General features: G+C 38.4%; 1 non-coding gene across 1 annotated transcript; it reads left to right on the forward strand.

The window, feature by feature from the left end:
* The first annotated feature begins 814 nt into the window (after nucleotides 1–814).
* LOC149843100 (small nucleolar RNA R71) lies at nucleotides 815–917 on the forward strand. Its single transcript, XR_016431196.1, has one exon. It is a non-coding gene; the product is annotated as a small nucleolar RNA R71 (small nucleolar RNA).
* The last annotated feature ends 16741 nt before the right edge of the window (nucleotides 918–17658 follow it).

Below are 17658 nucleotides of genomic sequence, written 5' to 3' on the forward strand. Positions count from 1 at the left end.
CTGACTCGGTAATGTACCCTCAGGTCTCCTACTGATAGCCTCAGCTAACTGTCCCATTTGCGACTCTAACTTTGCAATGGACTGCGTATGTGGGCTCAATATCTGGCTACACTTATCGAAGGCGTTCTGATTAGAGGTTTTCACCTCTTGGAATGCCTGGAGAAGTCTCTCCTCAAAAGATGTCTGTGGGGCAGACTCCTGCTGAATCGGGGGAGTGACTGAAGAAGAAGAAGACTGAGAATAGCTCGATCTTTGAAATGGCTGAGTAAAAGATGGCTGCCGAACTGGTTGAGAGGATGTAGGCATCTGCATGGAAGACTGTGGATTCTTCCATGAAAAATTGGGATGGTTACGCCAACCCGGATTATATGTAGATGAGAATGGGTTGTTCGGCGGTCTGACGTAACCCTGAGCTGCCTGAACTTGTTCTTGAACAAATTTAGGGTACTGAGATGCCGAAGGGCACTCAGTGATATCGTGTGCCGGACTGGCACAAAGAGTACACACCTGCTGTGTAGTGGATGGTCCTGAGAGAAGCTGGTCCAGCTTCTGAGCAATCATGTCTACCTTGCACTGTAGTGCAGTAGATGGATCAATCTCAAGAACACCAGCTTTCTTTTGAATGCTGGGTGTGGCTCTATCCGAATGAGAGCTCGAAGCATGGTGAAGGGAATTCTCGGCCAATGTATCAAATAACCTCCATGCTTCATCCTCGCTCTTCAGCATGAATGTCCCTCCACATGAAGAGTCGATCATCTGACGATTCTTGTCAGACAATCCATCATAGAAGCTCTGCACCAGTTGCCATTTCGGCACCTGATGATGGGGACATTTCCTGAGGAGATCCTTCATTCTCTCCCAGGTCTCATGAAAGCGCTCACCATCTACCTCTGAAAAGCTAGTGATGGCTCTACGATATTGGTTCGTACGACCAATGAGAAAGTATTTCCGAAGAAACTCCTGTTGCAATTGATCCCAGGACTCGATTTCTACAGAATCTAAGGACTTTAGCCAATACTTGGCTTTGTCCTTCAATGAAAAGGGGAATAGAGTCAACCTCAAAGCATCATCATCGAAATTCTGTATCTTAATAGTAGAACAGATTTCGAGGAATTCATCTAAATGTCTGTAGGGATCTTCATGACTAAGGCCATAAAAGGATGGAAGCATCTGAATAATGCTGGCCTTAATCTCGTAATGAGGCGCTCCTACATCGGGTCTCCGAATGCAGGATGCCTGAACATAGTCTGTGGGAATGAAGTATTCCCGCAGAGGACGTGGATGAACAGGGGTGGAGGATCCATGTCAGCCATTGTTGTCGAACTTCGATGAGAATGTAAAATTCTCTCTGGGTTGTCAACAAATGGGTGTAATGGAGTTCCTAAACCTCGTCGCCCCTGCATACACTGGTACTAAGACCAGAAGTAAGCAAACGACCTAAATCTAAATCTAAACTAACACAAGTACTAAAATGTAAATAAAACAAATAACAGTACTAAGAAACAGATATGCTATCTAGCTATGTCAGAATGCTATAACTAAATAAAGAAATAACAAAGTAACTATTCTAAAATACTAAAACAAATAAATACAGGAAATCACAAACTATGTTTTTCCAAAACCCACCTGTCTAATCGCTCATTGCAGAATGAAAATTAAGTGAATCCTAGAAAGAACAGTACGTGAATCCTATATTTACTAACTATGTTAATCCTATATTCACTTACTAATCCTACTAACTAAAAAAAAAAACAACTAATTAACTAACTAAAACAAATTAATAAATCAAACTCTAAGAAATAAAGTAATTAATTCGCCGTTCCCCGGCAACAGCGCCAAAATTTGGTTGATATTTTGAAATGATCTTTTTAAAACAAGTATTTGCAATAAACTTTGGAAAATCGTCAACCAAAAATATAAAAACCGACTTTCCACAAAATGGTAAGTTCGGGTCGAATCCTCAGGGAATAGGAATTAATCAAGATATTTCTAGAAAATTTGATTTATTAATTACAAATATCAATCTACAATTATAAAGTTAATACAACTACAATTAATCACTAAAGTGAAAATGAAAAAGCAATTAAGTCTTCTGCTCCACACCAAGGGTATTTCCGTCTTTTCGCCAACTATTCGTTCTTCGCTCTTGGAAAGTAAACCTGGAAAATAAATATGCTTTTCAACCTAGAAATGAAGGAAAATACAAAGTTAGTATTTTAATCTAAGAATGAAAACTATAAATGAAACTAAGTCTAATTGTATAAAATTAATAAAACAAATGCTACTTATCAAACAATAATTAAATAAAATACTAAACTAATTCTAAAATTAACTTAATTAATTCTACTAATGCTGTATGATGATTATGCAGCTCCTAAAATGCAGAAACTACAGAAAACAGGTCTAAAATGCCGAAAATAAGGAAATTACGAAAATGCCCTAACTAGTGTAAAATAGATTTCTGACAGGTTATCGGAAAACCACTGTTTGACAGGGCAAACAAGGTCCGATTTTCCCGAAATTTGTTTTGTTCTGCAACTGACAGATTAAACAATCTGACAATTTTTACAGAATGAAAAAAAGATATCTGGAATTCCAGATATAAGCGTTTCAAATCTGGGAAAAATCAGGATATCGAAAGTCCTGTAATTTAAAATCCAGAAAAAGCGGTTTTCGCAAAACGCTTAAAAATCAGACCAAATCAACTCCGAAAGAGCTGAAATTTGGTCTACAGTCAAATAACACGTCAATAAAGTGAATAGAACAGAAATTTATGAAAAACACAAAATATTTGCACAGAAAATAACGCTTGTGCGACAGGGCAAAAATCTGGTTTTTCTTTGAGTGCACTATTCACTTTATGAATCTATTTAACCACTATAGAAGGCAAATTAAACCTAATGCAATCTAAATGACACTGTATAACAGTGTATATGCAGATGAATATTACAATTACGCTAAATGCATGACGAACAAAATACGATAAGCAAATTATGACTAAAACTACGTTAACTAACGATGCAAATGCAACTATGCTACGCAATAAAATGCAATCCGACTACTAAGTTAAATAATAACTAACTACCAATCAAACAATCACAAAACACATCTCACACACACTTCTACACTATACCAAATCAAATAACTAACTACTTAACCTAAAATCAAAATAAATAACATCTAAATGACATTAAATCCACTAAAGAACAAAGATAGGGTTAGGGTTCACTCGGTTGACTCAACTAAGCTCGGTTTTGGCTTGATTAAGTTCGGTTTGGTTTGGGTGAACTCGGTTTGGATTAGGTAGGCTTGGTTTTGAGTTAGGTTGGGAGAGATAGGCTCGAGGTAAGGTTGACTCGGTTTGGACTAATGTTGACTCGGCTAGGCTTCACCTAACTAGTTGGGTTCGGTTTGGTCTATGACTTGACTTAGGCTTGGGTTTTGACTAAGTTAGGTTTAACTAAAACTAGGTTGGACTCGGTTTTGAGTTGACTTAGTCAACTAGGTTCGGGTTGACTCACTAGGTTCGGTTGACTTAGGTTAGGCTTGGTCTGGACTCACCTTAGGTTGGACTAAGACTTGACTAGGGTTAGGTCTTGGTCTTGGTTGACCTAAGCTTGGGTTAAGTTTGACTAGGTTCGAGTTGGGTTATGTAAGGATTAAGTTTGACTCAACTAGGCTTAACCTAAGGTTTTGAATTGGGCTAGGGTTGACTCGGTTTTGACTTAAATATGGTTGGGTTAACTCGGTTTTGACTAGGTTAGGTAGACTCAGTTTTGACTAGGTCAAGGGGGTTTAGACTAGGGTTGAGTCACTTAAATTGGGTCGACTAAAGTAGTAACCTCTTAATTATCCTACAATTAATTCAAAGTTAACGATTTTAATGGAGAAGGTTGGGAAAGTAAAGTAATAATTGGAAATGCTCAAACTTTGAAATGATTTGGATTCTCAAAAATCGCCCCACTTAATGAGGGAGTTACATTCCTTAATTGTCTTTAAAGGCCCTCTTTGGAAAACGAAAAGTCCAATCTAGAAACCCACGATTTTGCTTTTCAAGATGGAATTAAAATGCTTTTATTTCTTTATGGAAATCGTGGAGCCTAGATTGGAGATTTAATTAAATTCCAAAAACACTTTCCAAAATTAAAGAGTAACTCCTTCTTTAATGTACATTCACAATTTAAATCTCCCTTAAATACCTCACACGATTTTTGAAGAAACTCCTCTTTCCAAAAGCTTTCCAAATTTCAATTACTTTAATTGCCTCCCTTCTCAAAAATCGCCAACTTCTAAAAGTGCTACTTTCTAAACTAATACAATTAAAGCTACCTAGGGAATAAAATGACTTAAATAGAATATCGATTTCCTAGGATTAAATGCTAACCTAATCCCCAAAACCTACCTAAATGCAATCCTAAAAACGGCTAAGAAAGAAAAACCCTAATACATTGAACCTAGACACCTTCCTAACCTACCTAATTGCAATGAATGCTTTCTAAAAAAATCAACCTAGAACTCAATTGGAGCTCTAATGGCTGCCGCCCCACCATGGGGAAGAAGAAGACAAACAAAAATAAAATATAAACTAACAAAAATCGATTATACTAAATAATCACTATTTTGATAAAACTAAATTACAATTTAATAAAAAGACCTTCTAATGACACAAGTGCAAACATGAACAACACTATGCTGGAATTTATTTAGAAACATAAAGAAATGAAAATTTGATTTTTATAAATTTCTTTTTTCAATAACTACAAAACACCAAAAACACAAAATGATAAAAACACTTATTTAGAACTATCCTAAAAGAATGAGATGAAATAACACAACTTTATGCTGCTGTTAACAGCAAAACAAACAAGAGATAACATGAATCACACAATGGACTCACATACATTCAACGAAAATGCAAAGATCGGCTAGAATAACTCTAGCCGATTTTGTTTTTCTTTTTTTCAAAAATGAAAGTAAAACAAGACAAAATCAAATCCACGAATAAGATGAATCAAAATGAACTTTTATAATTGAATTTTCTGCAAAACAACTCAATACACACGCTGGATAGAAAAGAAAAAATCGAAACAAAAATATTTTTGTAAAAACCAAGAATCGGCTAGAAATAGTCTAGCCGATTTTTGTATTTTGCTTTTCAATTAAAATCAAAATCACAACCCACAACCACACGACCAAGATGCATCAAAATGGAAAATATTTTTTATTGGTTTTTCTGTAAAACAACACCAAGCACACCAATGACAAACTTGAAGAATCGGCTAGATGAAGATCTAGCCGATTTTCATGATTTGGTCGAAAAATCCAAAAAAAATCGATTCCAATGAATCAATCAAACAAATAAACCTAATCTAACGTGCTGGCCTATGCACAAAATCTAATCTAAGGTTGAAACAAAAAGAAAAATAAGAAACACACAGAAAATAAATTAAAAAATAAAATCAAACACTCAATTTCGGTTTTAGCTAGAAGAGAAGAAAGAAGAAGACCTACCTCTTGGAAGATCCGACGACCGGGGGGATGAAGAAGAGCAGACCGTGGCTGGAGTTGGACGTCCTAAACAGTTCGAGGATGCTGGACTTCACCAAAAAACAGCACCTTTGCAGCTGCTACACGTTGGAGATCCACCGAAGATGGAATATTAGCCGATTCTCGATCGGAGGGTGTAGAAAGCCGGATGGAGGTAGGGCCGACTCACCTTGTTGGTGTGTTTCGCACTCCCACACAAGGTCAGTAGTCTCCACCTCTGCTACACCTACAAAAGTACAAAAAAATGGTGAAAAGACAACAAGGAAAAATGAAGAAATGAAGAGAAAACAAAAGAGGGATCGAAATATGCTTGAAACCCAAGCATAGACCGATCTTCAATGGCCAAAATGTGGGAGGATGGAGAGGAAGGAGCTGCTGGAGTAGAATCACTGCAAGGGGCTGTTTTCGTCGCGAAATTTTTCCCCCGTCTTCCCCTCCTTGCGGAAGAGAAAAAGAGAGAAACGCTTTCGCGCCTCAAACTTTGACCGGATTTTGGAAATTGTTTTGAAATACTCGCCTCCGTTTTTGAAAATTGCGGGAAAATCCATGGGATGGGGCTCGACCTGTCGGTACGAGGTTCGACCGTTCCTGCCGCCTTTAACAGGGGTAATCAAACCAAGGACCAAAACTATGCTTGACTTGGTTAAATTATCGAAGTTATGTTCTATCCTAAATGCACAGAGAATTCAGGCATGTGCTATGAGATTTTGGAAAATGCCAGTTGGAAAACATGATGTATGCTTAGAAAAACATTTGGAGTTGGAAAGAATCTCTCAGGAAAAAGGTCAATTTCTCAGGAAACTCAGATAAAAAAGGGGTTTTGAAAACATGAGAAAGCTTATAAAGATGTGGAAAAATCAGAAATAGTTGAAAATCTTGGGAAAATGGAAGTGATTCCTGAGAAAAGATGAACCTTTTTGAAAAGGGAAACACTTCTTAGGAAAACTTGGACTTTGAGAGTTTTCTTAGGAAAATGATGGAAAATTTATAGGAAAACTCATTGGAGAAGGAAATTCAAAACTTGGGGAATCGAAATCCTGGGAATTTTACCTTTTTAAATACTTGGAAATCGATTTTGGATCTTGAAGAAAGATTGGAAAACTCTTTTGAATATCTTAAGAAAATATCATTTTCCTGGGAAAACTGTGGAAACTTGTCTTTGGAAAACCGATTTAAAAAAAATCCTTAGAGTTTCTTGAGAAATTGATTTCTTGAGAATGAAGTTTTCTTGAGAAAATCTTGAGAAAATCAATGATTTCATGATGCAAATGACATGAGTGAATGAATGCACTTTGAGAAGATTTTCTGAGGAATTGGTTGGAAAATGTGCATTAAGTCAAGATAAATCCTTCACATATTCTGACTGTGGCCATGAATATGTTCAGAACTTAGTTGATTTGATGCACATGATTTTGAAAACTTTGGAAATATGATGTGCATTTTAAGATAGCCTAAGAGTGTAGGCTCAATGTGACTAGTAGAAAGATGATGGATCTGGGTCTCGTCCATATTCCGACTAGGGCCGTAAATATGGATCCCACCGAGTCCATCAACTCCCTAAGAGTTGGTGCACGTGCCATTCGTGAACATCCATAGTGCTTTTGAAATAAGATGTATGCATCACATAAGCAGGATATTTGCATAAATTCAAACTATATGATATGCATCCTAGTCTAAGCAGGAAATTAAATCTCTTATTCCAAAATTTACATTATTACATCACTAAATAAAGGAAAAAAAATTTGCAGACTTCAGCTCCTTCTTTGGAATGTCCCTGCCAAGCTTGAAATTGGGTTAGCTCAAATATGTGGGTTTTTCCAAGATTTTCCAATAATATTATGAAATTATTGGACTTAATTGGATATAAACCCTATTCTCATGCTTCCTTGATATTTGAAATGATGAAAATGCAAGAAATTCAGTGGAAAATAATTTGAAATTCGAAATGGTGGTCAAAATGACCAAAATACCCCTAATTATAAAGTTATACCTTTAAATTCAGGGTTTTTTGAAGGAAAACTTGGTAAAATTGAGATTTTGAAATTCAAATTGAATCAAATGATGATGAAATGCAATATGACATGCTTCTAAACACATTAGGACTGTAAAATCAGAATTTGACATTTTGAAATTTAGCCAAAATAACGAATTTCGCTTGTTTTTCACTTGGATCCGGGTCCTGCAGGACCCTGTTTTGGTATTGTGGATAATCCGAACCTCAAATGGATTCCAAATTGTACCAAATTCGGTATGAAGCATCTACTTACTCTGATAAACAGCCTAGAATGCTAAAAATCATGAAATGGTATGATTTAAATGCCTAAATTCAAAGAAAGTCCTAAAATGGTGGATTTTGCCTATGGATCCAAACCAAATGCAATGCCTAATATGATAATGCAAGATTTACACCATGGAAACTTCTGATATTTTGCAGACTGCTAAAAGACCCAAAATGGAACATTTTGGTTTTTATAGCCTCGGGATTTGAGCCATGGTGAGTTCAATAACAGAGATTTAGTTCTGACAGATATAAAAATCACACTAATCTGATGAAAAATGCCAAAGAAATACAAAACGGCCATGGAAATTTATGAAATTAATCAGAGTTACTCACGACATCTACATGAACAACTTTCATGTTTATGACTTTGGCATTTGATCAACAAAAACCCAGAGCAAAATATAACTATTTCTGCCTAAACTAACAGAACAGACAAATGTAGCAAAACAGTGGACTGACAAGAAAAATCCGAATCAGGGGTCAACACTATTCTAAAAATTACAGGCTTTTAGATGCAAACAGAGGACATCTCGGACACCACTTTCACTTTTTACAGTTTCGGATTTTGAGAAACACACAAAGAGAAACTATAGCCCTAAGTCGATCCAAGATCTCAGAGGCCCAAATTAGGCTCTGACACGTGTCCCGGACTCTCGGATTTTTTTCAGTCATAAAAAAAATCATAAAAATCTAAAAAAATCATATTAAAAACTAGACATTCTCCCGAGTTCAGGGCATTTTTCGGATCGAAAATCGTATCTCCCAGGAGGGAGAACTCGATTTTACAAGTCGGCAAATGTTTTTCAAAACGCATCCCGGGTTACAAAACCCGACTTACCATTTTGGATGTTTACCGCAGTAAACAAATTCAAATGGCTCCGAATTTTTGGCAAAATTTCAGGGACACTTAAGGGCGCATTCCGTGATTTTTTTGGGATTTTTAATAAAAAATAAATGCATGAAATGACGTGTGGACTGACTGACAAAAACAGAGACTTACTGAAAATGAGCAGAATTGAAACAAATCCTAAATTAATCCTAATTAATTCATGAAATGTGCTAAATAAACGAAATAAAATGCAAATTAAATCTAGATAAATGCATGAATGATAAAAATCATCAAGGAAGCATAATTGAATATTTTTATGTATGTCGTTTTATGAGAATAGCTCAATCCATCTCTCGGATGAGCTCTTTCTTCAAACGACTCCCGAATCGAATTATGAAATCAAATCAAGAGGAAAAGAGGTGCACCTTGCTTCGTTAGGCAGCGTAGGAGCTTGCGAAAGGGGCGGCTATCACGAGCTTCATTCGTCCTTCGCTCCGGGCTTCGGATGGTTCACCAAAATCGACCCACTACCTTCTTCACTGAGCTAAAGGGGGCGTGAATTCCAAAGTGCAAAAATCGGATTTTCAGGAAGGCTAGGTTGAATTTCCAAGTTCACAAGAGTTCTCAAAAGATGGTCCCTCTAGGCTGGGCATGGAGCCTTGTTTTTATAGATTTTTCTGAAAAATTTGAATTTTAAACAGGCTCAATCTGAGCCCTCCATGTGGCGCCATCTCAGGGGGTGCTATCTGGGGGTTTGAAATTCGAATTTGGCTTTTGCAGGGAGCCCTCAGGTGGCGCCACCTCATGGGGCTATTTTTATAAAAAAATATATTAAAGAAAAAAGAGGAAGCCAAGTGGGGCTCTGGATTGGCGCCACCTCAAAAGGAGATTTGAGGTGTAAAGCTGCAAACAATAGGAGCATGCCATGTGGCGCCACCTCTGGAGGCTCTTGACATGTGTCCGAAGGACAGGAGTGGATGAAGCAGACTGTGCCACCTCAGAGGAATTCAAATTCTACTTTTCTGCAGGAAAGGAGAGGCTGACATGTGGCATTTCCTCAGAGTGGCTCCTACGATGCCATGTGGCAAGAGGGAGGAAAAGGAGGGAAAGGGACACGTGGCACCATCTCAGACAAAATAGAAAAGGTGAAGTTCAGGATTTGCGCCACCTCAGTCTGGAGTTTGAATATTTGAATTCTAGCTTTCTCTAAAAGAGGCAGAAAGTGACATGTGTCACTTGCTTTTTCTGAAGAAAGCAGAGAATGACACGTGTCCCTTGCTTTTTCTGAGAAGAGCAAAGGGTGACATGTGTCACTTGCTTTTTCTGAGAAAAGCAGGGAGTGACATGTGTCTTCTACTTTTTCTAAAGGAAGCTGGAGATGACATGTGTCATCTACTTTTTCTGAAAGAAGCAGAGAATGACACGTGGCAGAGGGGAGAGAAGGTGGGCCAAGCCATGTGGCGCCATCTCAGACAGGATGAAAAAGGTAGGAGTTCTTGATTTTCGCCACCTATGGGGGTTTTTGAATATTTGAATTCTAGCTTTTCTGAAGAAAGCAGGAAATGACACATGGCACTTGGCTTTTTCTGAGGAAATGAGGACTTGCCACGTGTCCTCTGCAGGAAACACTCCAGATGGCGCCACCTCAGAGGAGACAAGCCTACCTTTTTTGTAGGAATTCAGAAGTGACACATGTCTCCTACTTTTCTGAGAAAAGTAGGAAGAGACATGTGTCAGGCTACTTTTCCAGAAGGAAGGAGGGGTTGACACCTGTCCCCTGCAGGAGACACTCTAGATGGCGCCACCTCAGAGGAGACAACTCCACTTTTTCTAGACAGGACAACCTATGACACTTGGCATCTCCTGGTAGTCTTTGAAATGACACATGGCGCAGGATGGATAGGGTGACACATGGCAGACAATTGGGATGACATGTGGCGGCTTCTGAAGGTAGCCCCACACTGACACTTGGCATGGAAATGGGAGGAGAGAGAAAAGACAAGTGGCGCCAATCCAGGGGACAAGGCTCCTATATTTTTGGGTTTTTCAAAATTCCAATTTTCAAAAGGGGAGCTTGTGTGACACCACCTCAGTGTGGGTCCCACATTGCTTCTTTATTGAAATAAGGATAAAACAACAACTTCTTTTTGGAATTTTCATAAAATCTGGACTAATGGGCAAAACAGGAATTTTGGAAAGAGTTGGCCCTTGTAGGGCGATTTTGTAAAAGAAAGATATTTGAAATTGTCAAAAAGGGCAAAATCTAAGGTGAAGTGACTGAAATCCATATTGAAAACTATCCAGATGGTTTTCCCGAGGAAATATTTTAATATTCAGAGTCCTGGGGGTAAAATGGGAAGAATTGATAATTTTGAAGACCCAGGGTTTTGAAATCAATTTTGAAAATAGTTAAAATTCGAATCTGGATTGAAAATTTTGAAATCAAGAGTTCTGGACCTCGAAATGACATGCTGTGCCATGCAGTGATTTGAAATGCTCATGCAATGATATGCAATGTCATGTCTTATGCAATATAATCTTGAACCAAGACTTGGAGATGTCTGTCTCCTGTCAGGAGTAAAATCTTGAACATCTGAGATAAAAATAGAGAAAATTTGAGAGTTTCAGATGAAATTTGGACTTTTGCAAGGTCCGGGCTCAGAAAATGACCATTTTGCCCTCCAGCGATTTCAGAGGCTGGATGTTGATGCTTGGTGGAAATGTTGGGGAGGTGAGTAAAAATTTGGGGTGTTTACAGATGCCCCTCTTTGCTACTAAGCCGGCTCATGGCCGAGCTTAGTGGCAAAGAAAACACACCAAATTTGGGCTATACGAAAAAAATGCCCCAGTTAGAAGGATCTGACTGGGTGTGAAGAAATTAGCCCGAGGAAGATGGTAGGTATGAAGCGAAGAATGGAGAGAAAAGATTCACTCTATGAGAGTGAAGTTCAGGTTTATGCCCTTAACCTGGATGGGACAGAAATACCTCGCATGGAACGAAGCTCAGGTTTGACCCTTAACCTGATGGGACAGAAATACCTCGCATGGAACAAAGCTCAGGTTTTGACCCTTGACCTGATTGGGGGATGGAATATCTCATCGAAATGAGACTCAGGTTTGTACCCTTAACCTGATCGGGCGGAAGATGAAATACCTCTTTGATTGAGGCTCAGGTTTGTACCCTTATCCTGATCGTGCGGAAAATGGAATACCTCTTTGATCGAGGCTCAGGTTTGTACCCTTATCCTGATCGGGCGGAAAATGAAATACCTCTTTGATTGAGGCTCAGGTTTGTACCCTTATCCTGATCGGGCGGAAAATGAAATACCTCTTTGGATGAGGCTCAGGTTTGTACCCTTATCCTGATCGGGCGGAAAATGAAATACCTCATTGATCGAGGCTCAGGTTTGTACCCTTATCCTGATCGGGCGGAAAATGAAATACCTCTTTGATCGAGGCTCAGGTTTGTACCCTTATCCTGATCGGGCGGAAAATGAAATACCTCATTGATCGAGGCTCAGGTTTGTACCCTTATCCTGATCGGGCGAAAAATGAAATACCTCATCAAAGGAGGCTCAGGTTTATACCCTTATCCTGATTGGGCGGAAAATGAAATACCTCATCAAAGGAGGCTCAGGTTTGTGCCCTTATCCTGATCGGGCGGAAAATGAAATGGAATCCTCGAAGGAAGAGACCATGATGGAACCTTTGGATTTTGCACAATAAATCCAATAGGGTTTTTGCAAAAGGAAGGAAAATGGGGTCCCTAAAGCTTGAAAAGGGATTGGTTTTGGGCGTCTCATTGCTGAGACTAAAATCAGCTTTTGAAATTGCCTTTTGCGGGAAATGATTGGTGGTTCGACCTCGAACCGAAATGGGACTGTCTATGGTGGGACAGTGGGGACACCGGGAAGTGTGCAAATTTGAGAGTTCATGCTCTCAAAGAAGGGAAGGAATCAAGTCCTTAAGAGGGATTTAAAATTGGTGTCTGGATGTATCAAAGACGGATATCAAGCTCTCACTTCACGTCAGGATAGCTAGAAAATATTGTCAAAATATTGAGAATTTTGTTGTTGATTCCAAGTTTTTGAAAATGTTGCACATGGCTACAAAGATATTCTTTTCTTTTCTACCCAAAGCATTACCTCCAAACAAGGTTCACTTTGTAGAATCGAGACTTGAAATCCAAATTGCTTGCAATTGACCTTCTTCAAGGAAGTTATCAATTTCCTTGATATGAGCAAGAAAGAGAATTTGATATTATGAAAGCAATTGATGAAAGAATATTGATAATAGAATTTCACAAAGTTAAAGAGGATTCTTGATAAATTTGGCAGTTTGATATCCTGGGAGCTTCTCTCTTGACAATCTTTCTGCACTCTTTTGGCTCTCTGGGTTTTTGCTACATTCTCCTTCATTTTGGAGATATTTTGACTTTTTTTTTCTCTTTTTCTTTTTCCTCTCTTGCTCTCTTTTGGAAGGGTACGTCACAAACTCCTTCATCTTGGAGATGTTTCGATCCTTCTTGGACGATGGGTTTGAAGATCTTTGGATGATAGCTGAAATTAAATATCTTTTAGGGATTGTCGAGAGGTTCATCGCATCTGCCTTCATCTCGACAGTGCTTTGGACTTTCCCTGGAAGGACCCGTCACAAACTCCGTCATCTTGGAGATGTTTCGAATCTTCTTTGGCCCCAGGGGTCTACTCGCCTAATTCGCCTTCATCTTGACGACAGGTGAGAGCTCCCTTTTGCGAATATTTAATTGCAGCTTAGGTGATTTTGAGGAAACGGGGCTTGGGTAAACGCTCTCTTTTCTAGCGCTCAGGATATTTCCACTGCCTTGTCTTTACAAGAATAGCCTTTAAAAATGTGCCATTGACTGCGATCACTATCAATCATCTATGGCTTTGCAAAACATTGAATTTTCTTTTCTGGCCATATCGAGGATTTATCCTTCATCCTTTTGGTTGGTCAAATAGAACGAATTTGAAGATTGAATCTCTTTTCGCAAAAGCTTCACTCTTTTGAAAGTAATGCTGAAGGTAAACTGAGGTAAAGATTTATGCAATAAAATTTTGAAATCAACAATTGATTGACAAATTGACAAATTGACAAAATTTTCTTGAAATCCTTGATGAAAGAGAGCACATGAGGTCCAGCTTAACGCATCCGTGACGAAAATTCTCCTCTCTTTTCCTCAAAGGAGGTGACTATCAGTTCACTGGGAACAATATCAGTTCAATTAAGAACGACCATCGGTTCGCTGGAAACAATATCAGTTCAATTAAGAACGCCCATCGGTTTGCTGGGAACAATATCAGTTCGATTAAGAACAACCATCAGTGGGAATAATATCAGTTCAATTAAGAACGACTATCAGTTCACTTGGAACACTATCAATTCAATGAAGAACGACTATCAGTTTGCTTGGAATACTATCAGTTCAATGAAGAACGACTATCAGTTCACTTGGAACACTATCAGTTCGATGAAGAACGACTATCAGTTCACTTGGAACACTATCAGTTCGATGAAGAACGACTATCAGTTCACTTGGAACACTATCAGTTCGATGAAGAACGACTATCAGTTCGCTTGGAATACTATCAGTTCGATGAAGAACGACTATCAGTTCGCTTGGAATACTATCAGTTCAATGAAGAACGACTATCAGTTCACTGGGAACAATATCAGTTCAATGAAGAACGACTATCAGTTCACTTGAACACTATCAGTTTGGTTGGAACACTATCAGTTCGATGAAGAACAACTATCAGCTCGTTTGGAACGACTATCAGTTCGCTTGGAACACTATGAGTTCAGTGAAGAACGACTATCAGTTCGTTAGGAACACTATCATTTCGATGAAGAACGACTATCAGTTCACTTGAACACTATCAGTTTGGTTAGAACACTATCAGTTCGATGAAGAACAACTATCAGTTCACTTGGAACACTATCAGTTCGATGAAGAACGACTATCAGTTCACTTGGAACACTATCAGTTCAATGAAGAACGACTATCAGTTCACTTGGAACACTATCAGTTCGATGAAGAACGACTATCAGTTCACTGGGAACACTATCAGTTCACTTGGAACACTATCAGTTCGATGAAGAACGACTATCAGTTCGCTTGGAATACTATCAGTTCGATGAAGAACGACTATCAGTTCACTGGGAACAATATCAGTTCAATGAAGAACGACTATCAGTTCGTTTGGAACGCTATCAGTTCAATGAAGAACAAGGACCATTATAGAGAGTTGAATCGCTTCTATGAATGGTTTCAGGATTATCCCCTTATCCTGAACGGGGAATGAAAATTGGATGACCTGGCGATCGAAATTGAGAATTTTGGTGATTTTAAAATTGGGAATTGGGTGACCCGGAGGTCGAAATTGAAGAATTGGATGACCCGAGGGTCGAAATTGAAGAGTTATGGAAAATGATTCAGGTTTATCCCTTAACCTGAAGGGGAAAAAAATAGATGTAGAATTAATGCAAAATGAAATGCAAATGCACATGAAATGAATGCAAAATTAATGCAAGTGAGTGCATATATATGCAAAATGAGAGATTGGTTTATCCTGCCTGCATACAGGATGTTTTGAGGTAAAGATAATTTTTTTAAAAAAATGCCCCAGTGTAACTGGGAAGAGGGAATAAAATTTAAAGAAGGCTCTCTGCAGGACTCTGCACGGCAAAGACGGAATCAAATTTTGAGGAAAATTTTTGGAGAAAAATATTGAGGAAAATATGGTAGACCATTGAAAGAGTATCCCATTACTAGGGATTGAGTCGTCGTAAGGATTACGACAATTGTGTTGTCATCCTTTTGCAAGGCAAATAAACAACGAAAAATGTGCCTTGTTACCTAGGCGAGGTCGTCAACTACGAGGAAAATACCATTTTTGAAGGAAAGAGATATCTCTTGGAAGAAAAACAATCCGCAAACGGATTTAGAATAATGAGAAGGCATGTGGGTAAACAATTTCCACCACAATAATCAAGGTATGCACGAGGAAAATGCGGTGAAGAATTTTGCAAGTAAACAACAGGATCGAAAATCCAATGAGAGAAAACATATGATTTTAAAAAATTGCAGGCAGGATAAAAATGCAGCTGGAAATTCGAGATCCAGTAGAAAGGGAGAATGAAAAATCACCTGGAAAAAGGGATATTTGGGAAAAACCATCCAGGGTTTTAGAAAATAAAGGAAAATATGAGAATATGGATATTTGGAAAGATATTTTTGAAAAAAATATAAGAGAAATAAAAGTAGCATACAAACTCACATCCTGCATAAACATTCAGCACTCCCTAAAAAGCTGACTCTAGATGCATCATTTTGAAAACAGCTGTAGGACCTTAATCCTAACTCTAAGTTCAGATCATCTTTGTCCAATCCAGTTATGCCGATATACCCGAATCGAGATCCGAGGTACGTGGCATAGAATTTCCACTCCGGTTCTAAGGTAAGGTTTTCCAACATCCTTGAGCGCCTACCGATATACTTCGGACTGTGGCCCGCGGTACGTAGTAGGGGGGTGTTAACCCAAATAGGTGGCCCAGTTGTGAGGCTCTGTCCCGAACTAGGGTTCTGGAAGAGAGCCCAGCAACGTGAAGACCGGGTAATGATAGGTAATGGAGTTTTGAAAAAATGATCACATGCAAGAAATAGATGGCTCTAAATCCTAGAGAGATAGATTTTGAAAATCTTTGAAGAAGCATACATTGTTTGCATTCAGATCCTAAATTGAGGAGAGTTGTATTTAGACCTAAGTCTATGTGAGCATGAAAATATCTCCTCAATCTGGTCCTACCAAACCATGCCTAAGCTATATGCAATCAATGTCAGCTAGGTCAGAATCTAAGCTCCTAGGCTCACATGATATTGAAAGTAAAAGAGCTGACATTTTGTGAACATAATTTTGATAATTTAACTAAGTCAAGCATAATTTAGGTCAGACAAGGACAGGTCCCATCTCGGTCGCCAAACCTGTTTTCGTCGCGAAATTTTTCCCCCGTCTTCCCCTCCTTGCGGAAGAGAAAAAGAGAGAAACGCTTTCGCGCCTCAAACTTTGACCGGATTTTGGAAATTGTTTTGAAATACTCGCCTCCGTTTTTGAAAATTGCGGGAAAATCCATGGGATGGGGCTCGACCTGTCGGTACGAGGTTCGACCGTTCCTGCCGCCTTTAACAGGGGTAATCAAACCAAGGACCAAAACTATGCTTGACTTGGTTAAATTATCGAAGTTATGTTCTATCCTAAATGCACAGAGAATTCAGGCATGTGCTATGAGATTTTGGAAAATGCCAGTTGGAAAACATGATGTATGCTTAGAAAAACATTTGGAGTTGGAAAGAATCTCTCAGGAAAAAGGTCAATTTCTCAGGAAACTCAGATAAAAAAGGGGTTTTGAAAACATGAGAAAGCTTATAAAGATGTGGAAAAATCAGAAATAGTTGAAAATCTTGGGAAAATGGAAGTGATTCCTGAGAAAAGATGAACCTTTTTGAAAAGGGAAACACTTCTTAGGAAAACTTGGACTTTGAGAGTTTTCTTAGGAAAATGATGGAAAATTTATAGGAAAACTCATTGGAGAAGGAAATTCAAAACTTGGGGAATCGAAATCCTGGGAATTTTACCTTTTTAAATACTTGGAAATCGATTTTGGATCTTGAAGAAAGATTGGAAAACTCTTTTGAATATCTTAAGAAAATATCATTTTCCTGGGAAAACTGTGGAAACTTGTCTTTGGAAAACCGATTTAAAAAAAATCCTTAGAGTTTCTTGAGAAATTGATTTCTTGAGAATGAAGTTTTCTTGAGAAAATCTTGAGAAAATCAATGATTTCATGATGCAAATGACATGAGTGAATGAATGCACTTTGAGAAGATTTTCTGAGGAATTGGTTGGAAAATGTGCATTAAGTCAAGATAAATCCTTCACATATTCTGACTGTGGCCATGAATATGTTCAGAACTTAGTTG

The sequence above is a fragment of the Nuphar pumila genome, chromosome 3 (genome assembly GCF_984573655.1).
Source record: "Nuphar pumila chromosome 3, dmNupPumi1.hap1.1, whole genome shotgun sequence".
In the NCBI taxonomy this organism is placed as follows: domain Eukaryota; kingdom Viridiplantae; phylum Streptophyta; class Magnoliopsida; order Nymphaeales; family Nymphaeaceae; genus Nuphar; species Nuphar pumila.